Consider the following 14866-nt stretch of genomic DNA (forward strand, 5'->3'; position numbering starts at 1 on the left):
TAAATATGCCTGAATGGAGAGTTTAGAGAATGACCTTCCCTCTAGTGTGACAAGTAACATTTGCTGCTATAGATTCTTATTGAAGCCCTTAACATTTTTTTATAGCAGAACTAAGTAAGTATTCAGGAGTTAATGTGCCTGCCTGGTTTTCCTCATCTATTTTTATTTTCATTTCACTTGTTCCTCATAATTCTTCATTGTTTCTTCTTTGCTCCTGTATTCCTTTTAGTTTACATTACATACAAATACAGAGCACAAAGAAAAATCAGCAAAAAGAGATGTTAAATGTGAGAATAGAATCACTGAGAGTTAGGCAGCTTATTCAAGTAATATGCATTATTATTACTATTGTTGCTGTTATTATTATGAAGTTTTACTCATTAAACATGAAACTCAGTCAACTGAACATTTAAAGATGTATCACAAATATTATTGACTGGCACTGATGGTTGATACGTGTTGCTGCCAGCATCCTAGGTATCGACCAAGTATCTTCTTAAAATGTATGTTGTTCCAAGTAGTGCAGTCTTTTGCAGTTCCGCTAGTGTTATTGCAGGAAGCTGCAATTCCTCGATATATTTTATAAAACTCTTGGACATGGTACCAAGTGCCCCTATCACAATGGGTATCACTGTTTCTTGATTTTATTTTCAAGTCAAATTTTCCACTTTGGTGTCCCAGTGGGTTTCTTTTTTGGCATTTTATAACCCAGTTCTGCAGTTATAACAGCAGCTGCGCTATATATTAGTTGGTTGGTTTCATATAGTTTGTTGGACGGGATGGAAGTTAAAATGTTGTTGATGTCAGTTAGTAGATCTTTCACTCGTTTGCTATGCACTTTGTGAATGGCAGACAGTCTTTTTCTTTCTATGTTTTCTTTGATGTGGTTTTCAATCTTTTCTTTCAGTATTTTTGCTAGATCACTTAGTTCTACACTTTCAAGTTGTTGCACAGGAAGATCTTCATCCTCTATGTTTGTTTCTTCCACTGGCTGGTCAGTTTGTTCAGGTGTTGGAACAGTTTCTTCAGCTTGTTCATCATTATTGTTGTTTTCTTTTTAGCCAATGTTTCTAGATGTTGCATTTCCGCATCTGTGAAAACTTGATTACAGATGATGAAACGTCTTTGATCCATTAATCTTTGTTCAGTTATGTCACTTTCCAGGTGTTTTTCCTTCCACACTTGCATGATTCTTTTTTGAAATCCTCTGGCTGTTGATAATTTCTTTATTTCTTTCAGCTGTCCAAGTTTTGCGCTTTTGTTCCTGTTGCTTTGCAGTTGCATGATTGCCTAGCAGTAACAACTGAGCCTTGTAGCCCATCTTATTGACCTGGGCGACGACCAATCCAGTGTGGAATTTTGTTGATTTCATTTTCATCATTGGTGATGGTAGATGGCTGGGTTGGTTCACGATGGCTAAGCCATCACAAATCTGAAGACGGTAATCCCATAACAACAACAACAGCAAGATCATCATCATCATCATCATCATTATCATCATCATCATTTAAACATGAAACTCAGTCAACTGAACATTCAAAAATGCATCACAAATACTATTTACTTGTGCTAATGGTTTATACAGGTTGCTGCCAGCATCCTAGGTATCAACCAAGATGCTGTTGCTGATTATTATTATTATTATTATTATTATTATTATTATTATCATCATCATCATCATCATCATCATCATCATCATCATCATCATCATCATCACCATCATCATCATCACAATAACAATGTGAAATCCCAGCTGCCAGTTGTTTAGCTAGTGTTGGCATCATATTCATTGAGTTCTTCCCAAGAATCTAGGATGTTGCAATGTATTGGTGTAATATATGTGTGGATCCAAGCAATGTGGCCTTTTGTAATTGGCTGGAGGAAATTTTGTCACTGATCATATTTTCTAAGTGCCATCCAAGATTTGTGGGCATAGCACCCAGTATGTGTAAACCACTAGGCTTGTTTAGGGCATAATTAGGCCACACTTGGAATACTGCATTCAGTTCTGGTCGCCACGATGTAAAAAAGATGTGGAGACTCTAGAAAGAGTGCAGAGAAGAGCAAAAAAGATCATTAGGGGACTGGAGACTAAAACATATGAAGAACGGTTGCAGGAACTGGGTATGTTTAGCTTAAGAGAAAGAAGGACTAGGGGAGACATGATAGCATTGTTCCAATATCTCAGGGTTGCCACAAAGAAGAGGGAGTCAAACTATTCTCCAAGGCACCTGAGGGTAGAACAAGAAGCAATGGGTGGAAACTAATCAAGGAGAGAAGCAACTTAGAACTGAGGAGAAATTTCCTGACAGTTAGAACAATTAATCAGTGGAACAGCTTGTCTCCAGAAGTTGTGAATTCCTCAACACTGGAAGTCTTTAAGAAGATGTTTGATAGCCATCTGTCTGAAACGGTATAGGCAGGGGGTTGGACTAGAAGACATCCAAGGTCTCTTCCAACTCTACTATTGTATTGTATTGTATTGTATTGTATTGTATTGTATTGTATTGTATAATCTTTCAACTTTGATTTTCATTCCTTGATACTTGTGATTATTAATGTCTAATCCTTTGTCTCATTTTCTACTATCTCCTGCTTAATGCCGTATCAATTGTGCAGACTTTCTTCTCTTCACCACAGTTTAAAAAAAACCCACCTCAATAAGAATTTTGCTTGGAGAAGGATCCTTTTCAGTTTTTGGCTGATGCCAAGAGCCCAACAGGTACATTCCTTGAGGAAAACCTCTTTCCTATTTTCAACTTTCCTTGTTTTTATATATAACTTTTATTGTTTTATCAATGTATAAAATCCGAAGAAAAAATGAAAATAGGAAATAAAGAAAATAAAAAAGAAATGTGGAAGAAAATATGAGGTATAAGAGAAGAAAGAAAAAGGTGTTGACTTGCAACTCTTTTTAGTAGATTAGAAGATAACATTACAATCTCAACTTTTTACTTTTATACATTAGTATATAACTAGCCATATCTATAACAATCCTATTTTCAACTTTCTTTCTATAAACATCTTAGCTTTAAGATTCCATTGTACCTTGCATGAACTACAGCGTGATTTTGAAATACTACAGTATTCTTTTAGAAGCCCGTTAGATGTTTTTGTACTAGTGTACACAGAAAAAAACTCCAAATAATTTCCCCTTTCCAGTTATCTTTTTTGAACTTTTCATGTTTTACCGTTTTAATTCCTGCTATGGTAGTGACATACAATAGGCAATTTGCTCAGCTACCAAAACTAAATACAGCCAGATCTTGTTACATTTGAATGGAAGACCATAAGAAAATCTTAGCATTGTTGGCAGGGTAGTTGAAAAAAACATTCTAGAAGAAGACAAAGGACAGAGGCAATGGGAAAAGTCAAAACGATATTGTTGTCAAGAGAACTAGGAACTGAGCTAAAATAAGCTTTGTGGGTTTTGTTGTTATTGTTTATTATTATTGATGACATTGCTGTTGTAAAATATTGCTCAAGAAGGAGCAAAAGCAGAAAAAAGTGAAATGCTTATATATAGAGACTGATATTTTTAAAGTGGAATCCATGTGATTAAAAGACCCTGGATCTGTAAAACTTGATTCATTCCATTTTTGAAAAAGAATATAAAGCAGAGATCATGATTTATGAACAGAACATCTGAAGAACAGCTTTTCCCCATATTATCACGCTGTGCTTTGTGCTCCATCACCAAAAGAAATAGGATTGGTAGACATTACAAGAAAGTACCTGTTTGACATCATCTTATTCATAGAACTTCCCCATAAGCAAAATCAAAATGAGACTGGTTATTAATTTGCACCAATTTATGTGTTTGTGATATTTTCATGTCTTATTCTAAATTTTAGTTAACTTTCTAATCTACTGAATTAGTAATTAGTATTATTCTAAACCAGAAATTTATTTTAGGGCTAATATCTAGTATATTTTATAATTATTTCAATACCATTTGAGCATAATGCCATGACCCTTGAGACAGTATCTCAAAGACCGTAGGATATGTGTTCCTGCCATCAATGTCAGCTCTTTTTTATTTGGAATGGGACATCTCCAGAACATCATCATCAAAATGGGACAGCGCCAGAGGAACTGACAGGAGACCAGACTATGATCATTAAAGAATCTGTTGTATACAAAGCCTCCATATTCCCAAACAAATCAGAGACTTGATAGGTGGAATATGCATGCTCCTTTTCATATAACGTTATAAGAGATTTTGCCTATATACTTAAGTTTCTCCCTGAATGAAATAGAACTTTACCAAATAGAATATGACTTTATTCTCATCTGGAAATACACAAAATAGATTATAATGGGGACTTCCGGTGGCTGATGGCGACGGGCAAGTCTTGCTCGCCCCGCGCATCCCCGGTGGGCTTCCCACTCCTTGGGGGGCAAAGGATGCCCCGTAGAGGCGTCCTGCCGGAGGGGCGGCACTGCGGGGGATCCCTGGATTGGCGGCGGCCAGCGGGGGGGGGGCTTCACTCCAGGCACCGGGGAGCACAAAGGGGAGACGCTCCGGCGTCTTTGCTGTGAGGCTGATCGGAAAAAAAGAGAATAGAAGGATGCGGCTGCGGTGCGGTGAGGCGTGAACTTCCTCCATTCCCTTTAACAACTTTAACAACTTTAACAAGAAAGTCAGCTGTTTAAACTTTACTTTCGGTTTGAATCAGAGAGGCGCGGCTGGAGGGAGGGGGATTTCCCACCCTCCCTTGGACAGGCAGCTGGAAACGATTTAGCTCTTAGCCCCAGGGGAAGGAGGAGGAGGGGGAGAGCCAACCAATGATGTCACGCCCCTACTAAGTGAATTTTCGGATTTAAACCTTAAAACAATGATGATCTGGAAACTTTGGGAACATTGAACTTTGAAAACTTTATTTTTTGCCTCTAAACCCGAAGCTGGCAGGGCAAGATGGCACACTTCCGTTGTCTTTATGAAATGTGAAATCTGACTCCACCTTTAAAACTTCAGGCTTCCGGTCTTTGTCTCCGTGCTACTCAGACAAATCTCTTGTTGATTGCTGTCTTTTGAACTCCCTGGAGTGAAAAATTTTGCTCTATTGCCAGGGCCAGTGGAAACAAAAACTCTCTTCTGCCTGGTCCTTCTGTCTCCTGGACTCTCCTGGCTGTCCTGCTTTCTGACTGACCATTCTCTATACTGACTGAACTTTTTATTCTACAAAGAATGTCACCTAAAAAACCACCTCCTGGAAAGCCTGGCTTTGCTGCCTCTGCCCCGACATCTGCAACTTCCAGTCCTAGTACACAATCAACGATAACAGCTCTGATGCAACCTAAATCTACGGAGATGGAGTTTCAACAAATGTTTCAGCAACTCATACAGGGACAAGAAGAAATAAAGAAACAACTGCCGGAGATGAAAGAAGAAATTAAAGAGAACCAGGCCAAAATTAATAAGAACTCACAGAGATTGGACCTTTGGAGGGTGGGTCGGCTGAGATGAGGGAGGGGATGGAAGGGATGCAGAAGGGAAACAAAGAACTTGACACCCAGCAGATGAAAATAGAGTTTGAGAGAATGTCTTTTTATCTTAGATTCCAAAATGTGATAAAGACAGATGATGAAAACATAAGGGATATCATGACAAACATTTTGGCTGACTACATCCAGAAAGAGAAGCAACAGATGGGGTGGGAAATAGACCTGGTTTATTTATTTTATTTATTTATTTTATTTTATTATTCATATTTATAGACCGCCCCCTCTCCCGAAAGGGACTCGGGGCGGTGTACAGTCACTAAAATACGTTATAAAATACATACAAAACAGTTAAATAATTAAATACGTAGGTGGAGGAGGTTGCAAGACTGTACATAGAATAATAAATATTAAATATAGTATATAGTGTATTAAAAACTTTTTAAAACCCCAAACCCAATTAAAATGAATAAATCCCCGGGAGGTAGAACTAAGAAAGTGCCAGGCCAGCTGATTGAAATAGGTGAGTCTTTAACTTTTGCCGGAAGGAACGGAGGTCGGTGGTAGTTCGAATGTCAGGGGGGAGGTCATTCCAGAGGGTTGGGCCCATCACAGAGAAGGATCTACTCCTAGGTGTCGCCCGCTGGCATTGACTAGCAGACGGCACCAGGAGGAGCCCCTCTCTGTGTGAGCGGATAGGTCGCAGGGACATGTGTGGTAGGATGCGATCCTGCAGGTAACTAGGTCCACTGCCATGGAGCGCTTTAAAGATGGTGATCAATACCTTGAAACGCACCCGAAAGGCCACAGGTAGCCAGTGCAGCTCGCGCAGGAGAGGTGTTACGTGGGAGTAACGTGTACTTCCCATAATAACCCGCGCGGCTGCGTTCTGAACTAGCTGCAGTCTCCGGACGCGTCCCAAGGGAAGCCCCATGTAGAGAGCATTGCAGTAGTCCAGGCGAGACGTCACCAGCGCATGAGTGACCGTGCGCAGGGCACTCCGGTCCAGTAGGGGGCGCAATTGGCGCACCAGGCGAACCTGGTGGAACGCCCCCCTTGCCACGGCTGCCACATGGTCCTCCATTGACAGCCGGGCATCAAGGAGGACGCCCAAATTGCGCGCCCGCTCCACAGGGGACAATTGTTCGCCCCCTATGGCCAGCGATGGAGTCAGCTGGCTGAACCGAGGCGCCGGTAACCACAGCCACTCGGTCTTGGAGGGGTTGAGTTTAAGTCTGTTGTCCCCCATCCAGACCCCGACGGCTTCCAAACACCGGGACATCACTTCGACAGCCTCGTTGGGGTGGTTTGGGGTTGAAATATACAGCTGAGTATCATCAGCGTAAAGGTGTTATGCTAGAACACACAATGTTCCCAGGGAGGTACACATTAAATTCCTCAGAAAAAGCACAAGAGATGAAATTCTGAGCGCACAAAGGGGGCAAGCCCTGACATACAAAGATAAGGAGATAACCATTCTGAAACAGATCCCCAAGAAAGTGAGGGAAAAAATAAAAAGCTATTTGCAATTAGCGAATAAATTATACCAGAAGGGGGTGTGGTTTAGATGGTTGATGCCTGAAGGTATGCTGATATTCTGGGAGGAGACAAGAGTTAGAATTAATACACCCATAGAGGCACAGGCCTTTATGGAAAAAAACAAACTACTCCTAGAAAAACCTGATGATCCTTCACCAGATACACAGGACACGGGAGGGGCCGGAGCCCTGTCGGCGGGGGGAGATGGGGCAACACCGAGAAAGCTCAGATCACAAAAATGAGTAAGAAAATCCACCTGACATAAACTGATCGAAATTATCAACTGAATTTATATGCTGACTATATGTTACTACTTAATAATGAATTATGTGCAAATGTATACTATGAGTATGGAGGGAGGGCACACCTACCGCACACTGCAGTTGCCAAAATTTGTAACCTTTCCCCTACCTTTTTCCTTTGCAAAATACTAAAAAAAACAATAAAACTTTGTTATAAAAAAAATAGATTATAATGGCAGGGCTAAGTCTGTGGATGAATTACTGGAGTTTTCACATTTCCTTTCCTAGATTTTGTCTGGATTTATACATCCTCACTCCACCATTTGCCTTGGTACAAGGCTTAGTACTTACTGTTGCCACCAAATATTTTCTAAGCGATTACTACTGTTTGTGCTCTCCCTTAATTCAAGTATGCGAATTAAGCCTATGCTCCTTACTGGCACATAAAAGAAAAACATGAAATAAAGACAAATAAATAATATTTATAACACCTCCTAGTCTACTGAGCATGTGAGCAAGGAACCAGCCTGTCACCTCTTTTGGGAAATAGACCAATCTCACCAAAATATGAATAGACTCAAAATGTTATTTTTTTAAAACAAAAAAATAAGGTCAAACATTCTAAGCCCTTTTTAATAGTTGCAGTGATAAAGAAAGATAAAAATATAGGACTGCTAAAATTAGTGATAGCATTTTAAAATAATTTTCAATAGAAATTATGCAGGAATAACTTTCTGCCTGACCATAACACGTCCCTGGTCAGCTTTAAATTTGGATGTAACTCTGAGGTAAAAGGTTTCCAAATTGAACAAAGGTTTACCCTTTATTTATTTATTTATTTATTTATTTTATTATTCATATTTATAGACCGCCCCCTCTCCCGAAAGGGACTCGGGGCGGTGTACAGTCACTAAAATACGTTATAAAATACATACAAAACAGTTAAATAATTAAATACGTAGGTGGAGGAGGTTGCAAGACTGTACATAGAATAATAAATATTAAATATAGTATATAGTGTATTAAAAACTTTTTAAAACCCCAAACCCAATTAAAATGAATAAATCCCCGGGAGGTAGAACTAAGAAAGTGCCAGGCCAGCTGATTGAAATAGGTGAGTCTTTAACTTTTGCCGGAAGGAACGGAGGTCGGTGGTAGTTCGAATGTCAGGGGGGAGGTCATTCCAGAGGGTTGGGCCCATCACAGAGAAGGATCTACTCCTAGGTGTCGCCCGCTGGCATTGACTAGCAGACGGCACCAGGAGCAGCCCCTCTCTGTGTGAGCGGATAGGTCGCAGGGACGTGTGTGGTAGGATGCGATCCTGCAGGTAACTAGGTCCACTGCCATGGAGCGCTTTAAAGATGGTGATCAATACCTTGAAACGCACCCGAAAGGCCACAGGTAGCCAGTGCAGCTCGCGCAGGAGAGGTGTTACGTGGGAGTAACGTGTACTTCCCATAATAACCCGCGCGGCTGCGTTCTGAACTAGCTGCAGTCTCCGGACGCGTCCCAAGGGAAGCCCCATGTAGAGAGCATTGCAGTAGTCCAGGCGAGACGTCACCAGCGCATGAGTGACCGTGCGCAGGGCACTCCGGTCCAGTAGGGGGCGCAATTGGCGCACCAGGCGAACCTGGTGGAACGCCCCCCTTGCCACGGCTGCCACATGGTCCTCCATTGACAGCCGGGCATCAAGGAGGACTCCCAAATTGCGCGCCCGCTCCACAGGGGACAATTGTTCGCCCCCTATGGCCAGCGATGGAGTCAGCTGGCTGAACCGAGGCGCCGGTAACCACAGCCACTCGGTCTTGGAGGGGTTGAGTTTAAGTCTGTTGTCCCCCATCCAGACCCCGACGGCTTCCAAACACCGGGACATCACTTCGACAGCCTCGTTGGGGTGGTTTGGGGTTGAAATATACAGCTGAGTATCATCAGCGTAAAGATGGTACTCAACCCCAAAACCACGGATGATCTCACCCAGCGGCTTCACATATGCGTTGAACAGGAGAGGCGAGAGGACCGACCCCTGTGGCACCCCACAAGTGAGTGGCCTCAGGGACGATCTCTGCCCCCCTGTCAACACACATTGCTTCCGGTCGGAGAGGTAGGAGCCGAACCACCGCAAAACGGTGCCTCCGACTCCCATCCCCTCCAACCGGCGCAATAGGATACCATGGTCGATGGTATCAAAAGCCGCCGAGAGGTCTAATAGGACCAGGATAGAGGAGCAACCCCCATCTCTGGCCCTCCAGAGATCATCGACCAACGCGACCAAGGCTGTCTCAGTGCTGTGCCCGGGTCGGAAGCCGGACTGGCGTGGGTCTAGATAGTCGGATTCGTCTAGGTGTCGCGGGAGCTGCTGCGCCACCACATTCTCGACAACCTTCGCCAGAAAGGGGAGGTTGGAGACTGGACGATAGTTAGCTAGCTCCATTGGGTCGAGCGCAGGCCTCTTGAGCAAGGGTCTCACCACCGCCTCTTTCAAGGCGGTTGGTAAGTATCCCTCACTCAGTGAGGCGCTCACCAGGCCCAGGAGCCAGCCTCGTGTCACCTCCCAGGCTGCCAGTACCAGCCAGGAGGGGCACGGGTCCGTTAAACAAGTGGTGGGTCGCAGCCGTCCACGCAGCCTGTCCAAATCCTCGGGGGCAACAGAGTCAAACTCCTCCCAGAATGGTCCCTCAAGACTCGCTGTTGGCGGCTCGTCTGGTCCACTGACGGAGGTCCACCCGCTCCGGATCTGATCGATTTTGTCCTGAAGATATTCCCCAAACTCCTCTGCTCTACCCTGTAAGGGTGTCTCCCGCGCCCCCTGCGATAAGAGGGAGCGAGTCACCCTAAACAGGGCGGCAGGGCGGTTATCTGCGGACGCAATAAGAGCAGCACAATGTCTACGTTTGGCCGCTCTTATTGCCACAAGGTAAGTCCGCAAATAGGCTCTTACCTGTGTTCGGTCAGATTCGGAGCGCGAGGATCTCCACCTGCTCTCTAGACGTCTCCTGTGGCGCTTCATCACCCTGAGCTCCTCAGTGAACCAAGGAGCCCGGGTGGGTCGATGCCGCAGGAGAGGTCGCAACGGCGCAACCCGGTCCAAGGCCCCAGTCGTCGCCCTATTCCAGGCAGTCACTAGGTCCTCGGAACGGGAGCGGGACAAGGCTACAGGTATTGGCCCAAGCTCCGTCAGGAATCTATCAGATTCCATCAGGTGCCTGGGGCGGTACCAGTTTATAGAGTCTACATTTTCAGAAAATATAAGCATGAGAAGAAAGAACAAGAAATCACTAACTAGCAAGCGCAAAAAATACATGTGCTATGATTCTTTGCTTTCTCTATGAAACCAACAATCCTTGCAACAAATCTTACCTCTGTATCAGTCTGTTCCAACTTAAATTTGAGATTCAAAAGGAACTTTGTATCCTTGTTTCTCTTCACCCTTTATTACATACCTTCTTACTTTTTTCTCCCCCAACTTTCACTTTTTAAAATATTTATTTTGTTTTATCAACCAGAGTAAAGTACAAAACAAAAAACAGGAAAACATACGTCCAAAACTAACAACAAATAAGAGGGGGTGTATGTGTAGAAAAAAGGGCAGAAAATGACTCAAATGTCAAATAATGTTCACTTCTTTTTCAAAGATACACCTTTTTTTTCCTTCTCGGACAAAGGGAGTGGATTGGGTATTCTCTCTACCTTTTAGTATGAGATTTTCACTATGCCAGAATGAATGTTAAACCTGTCTGAAATAAGAAGTTATGAAGGGGCTATTCTCCCACCAGGCATGGTCTTTGAAAGAGAAACAATTCACTATTAGCATAATTCTCACTTTATATTTATTTATTTTTTTGAAAAGTTTTTTTAAAATTTTAATTAAACAAAAGCAAAAAAAAGAATCATCCTTCATTACATCTTGTAGAAAGCGTGTCAATTGGTTACAGATAACTTTTGTGCATTTCTTCCACAGTCATTACTTATAGTTCATATTAGATTATACACTTTAAATCAAAAATCTTTGTATATCTTACTATCAATGTACCACAATTCTCATTTGACTACAATTATTTGAACATGCTTTTATCTCAAATAATTCATACTTAAAGACACAACCACATAATGGCGTTCATTAGCTATTTCAAAAATCCTCCAATAACATTACACCTTTATGATACGTTCTAAGTAAAAGTCAATTAATAAAGTTTCTAAACATTTTTTCCTTTTTTTTTTCAACTCGCTGTTTAGAGTTTGTATCCAAGTTTCTTTTGCCAAAACCAGAGCATATATATATTATTAAACAATATCTATTGACATTTCCTTGTTATTATAGTTGGCTAAAATAAATTATTATTTATATTCAACCTCCTCTCGTCAAACCCAAAAAACATTACACCTTTATGACAAGATCTGAATAAAAATTGGTTAATAAAATTTATAGGTCTTTTTCCCAGATTGCAATTTTCAATTTATATTCAAATTTCTTTTACTAGTTTGCCAGTACATGTATATATAATTAAGCTGCATCCATTATCATTTCATTATTGTTATTATAATTAATTAATTGTTAACAAATAAACATTTAATAACAATCTAAAAATTACTAAATTCCTACTTATTGATCACCAAAATTAACTATTTTTTTATTATCAACTTTCATTGTCAACCTGTATCTTTCCAGTAACAAAGCAGTCTTATCTCTCTTGCCAATTGTGGTGTCAGTCTTCTTTTTACCTCCTTTATAAGGTTTTTATAGACTTCTCTCCGCACTTTGTTGCTTGAAGAATCTCTCAGGGAATCTCATTGCCCTCTATCTGCTATTAAAATTAGCTTGTCTTTGGTTGTTAATCGTGCTTCTGAAAAAAATTCTCTTCTTAAATCCATCAACATTTCTCTTTTTTCTTCTTCTGTATCTTGGAATCTGAGGTAGAGCTTCAGTTCATCGAATTCCCTTTTCCATATTCCCTTCTTTCCACTTTCACCCACATTTGCTCCATTAATAAAATCATCTATTGTCTTGTCTTTATCTTCTATGTCTCCATTCTCCCCTTTAATTTTTGGGGATCCAACACCTTCATCTTTTGCTGTGAGGAAAACTCATTTTTCCAATTTCTTCTCAATTCTCCCATATCCTTCCAGTAGGTTTTGAATTCTAGCCAAGATATTTTGGAATTTTAAAGTTTCCTCATCTGAGTATTGATCCATGTTTCCAAAAAAGAAGGAGGAAAAAAAAATTAATAACCACTGCCGCTCTAGCCTTCCAGGCCTCTTTTATTTTTATTTTTATTTTAAATTGACTTAAACACAAGTTCTTTTATGCTCTTCAAAGGAGAAGGGTTCTGTTTTTTTTCTTTTCTCTTCCCTGCCAAAATAGTTCTCAAAGAGCATCTGTGTAAACAATTCATGCTCTTGGCTCTTTATCAGTTTCTGTAAACAGATTGCAAACCCTTCAGCTACAAAGTAAGATCAAAAAGGAAAAGAGAAGAAATACATTGTTTCAAAAACTCCAGCCTCTGACCTCCGAGTGACAGTGTTGCTACCGTTCACTTTCTAATATTTATCTCTGGCTTATAGGAAACAAAGTTCTTAACAAGTAATAGGAAGAATTGTTAAAATAAAAAGGAAGATTTTAATCCAAAAGTCAAAAAATAAAGTAATAAAAAACAGAAGAAGAAAAATTAAACCGTTCACTTTAAGAGAAGAAAGAAAAAACGTTTGTGAGCACTTCAGTCCACAAAATATACTTACAAAAGAGGAAAAAAAGCTTTCCAGAGCAATCCAATATAGGTTAATTTCGCTGCTTAATTCTTTTGCTTAAGGATTTAATTTGGCTTAAAAAAAGTTTCTTTGGGCAGTCTTTCTTAAAATAGAAAAAAATACCTCACCAGACAGACTCACTTTCTCTTTTCACTTCCTTCCTTCCGGAGCTGTGCCAACTTCATCAGCCTGGGGCTGCCTGTTTACCACCAGTTTGAAGAGCTTCTCTTGGGTCAATCAGGGACTTTGTGGTGTCACTGAGACAAGCAAGGCTTCATCTTCCTGATCACCATATCTGCAGGATGGTTTAGGTCCAAATGGACCGTCCAGCGGCAAAAGTATCAACGGTGGTCTCGGAGTGTCGAGACCGCACGTTTTGTCGCTACGTTGACTCCTCCTCTCGCCTCACTTTACATTTATATTTAATTGTGAATATTTACCTCTATGCAAAATACAGGTAGTCCTTGACTTATGACTGGTCACTTAGTGATGATTTGTTATGACGGAACATCTGAGGATACTTACAACTCAGATTTGATGTTCCAATTATTAGGCCTCTCTCTGTGTTATATTTCCAGCTATTTGCAATGTCCTGCAGTCATGTGATCGTGTTTTACAATGGTTTTGCTTAACACTGTCATTTATTTCCTGTTTTGGCAAAACCGGATCATAGTGACCCATTGGTTTGCTTAATAATCACATGTTTGCTTAACTGCTACAAAAAAGATCATAAAAGTGGGTCAGTCATGTGACAAACCCAATTTATAAACCTCACAACCTATGATTGTAATAAGCAGGCTCAATTATGATCACAACTGGAGGACTACATGTAGTCCTCCAGTTGTGATCATAATTTAGCCTGCTTATTACAATCATAGGTTGGAGGTTTGTAAACTCTGTCACAGTTTGTTTCAAATTATGGCATGTAAGCATTAAGGATCTATCAGCCTTCCAAAGATCAAATACCACTATCCAAGATCAATTGTTTTCTTTTTACCCAGCCACACCTTTCAAACATAAATTCTATAGTCAAGATATTCATATTTAATTGCTGCTGTGTTGTATGAACAAAAATTGCTATGTGGAAATAGAAATATTTTTCTGCTTTATGCATAAAAATTAGACTCTTTCCTGGTTTTGGAAGATAAATATAGCTATGAGTAATAAATGCTCCATGAATGTATAGTATTATGCCACAATGGATCAGAGCTGGTATATGAGAGAACCATGGATAAATGACACATTGTATTTTCCAGGATATCTCAAAAATCTAATCCCCCCAGTCAGAAATTATATTGCCTTCTTCATTTTACTTCTGTAACCCTTGAAGGTTTAATTGGCAGTTACCTTACACTGTGATCTCCTAGCTTTTCAAGAATCCTTTTCTTTTCTGAGAACAGTTTTTTGAGGGAAAAATGAACATTTTGTCAAGGGAATTAATTATTACCTTGACTTGTCTAGTCATATATTTCATATGAACCTTTTGAAATTGCTAAACGCATGACAGACATACTGTGCAGTTCTCAAAATCACATCATATTGTTGAGTTTTAAAACTGTGTCTAACCTCAGTTGGTCATGTGTGGGGACAAATCAGCTCAGACTCTAGCTTTCCTGCTTCTTGTGCTGAATGACAACATTCAAACTTAAGCAATGCTAGCACTGTACACATGGGAACCGGCCCATTCATACTGCAAGCCTGTGCTTTCCTGATAATTATCTTGTGAGGAAGGGGTAAATGTGTAAGGTTAAGTAGTTATCAAATGAATGGAGGGTGTTCGTTGTCATTTAAACATTACTTCTGCAGAAAAAGAGCTCATGCTGACTTTTTTTTGTTCTCTCTTGCTTACAGAAAGCATTTTAAAAATTCCATAACCTGTATCATTTATCTTTTCTTGG

This window comes from Natrix helvetica, assembly GCF_964273705.1.
Source record: "Natrix helvetica genome assembly, chromosome: 4".
Lineage (NCBI taxonomy): Eukaryota > Metazoa > Chordata > Lepidosauria > Squamata > Natricidae > Natrix > Natrix helvetica.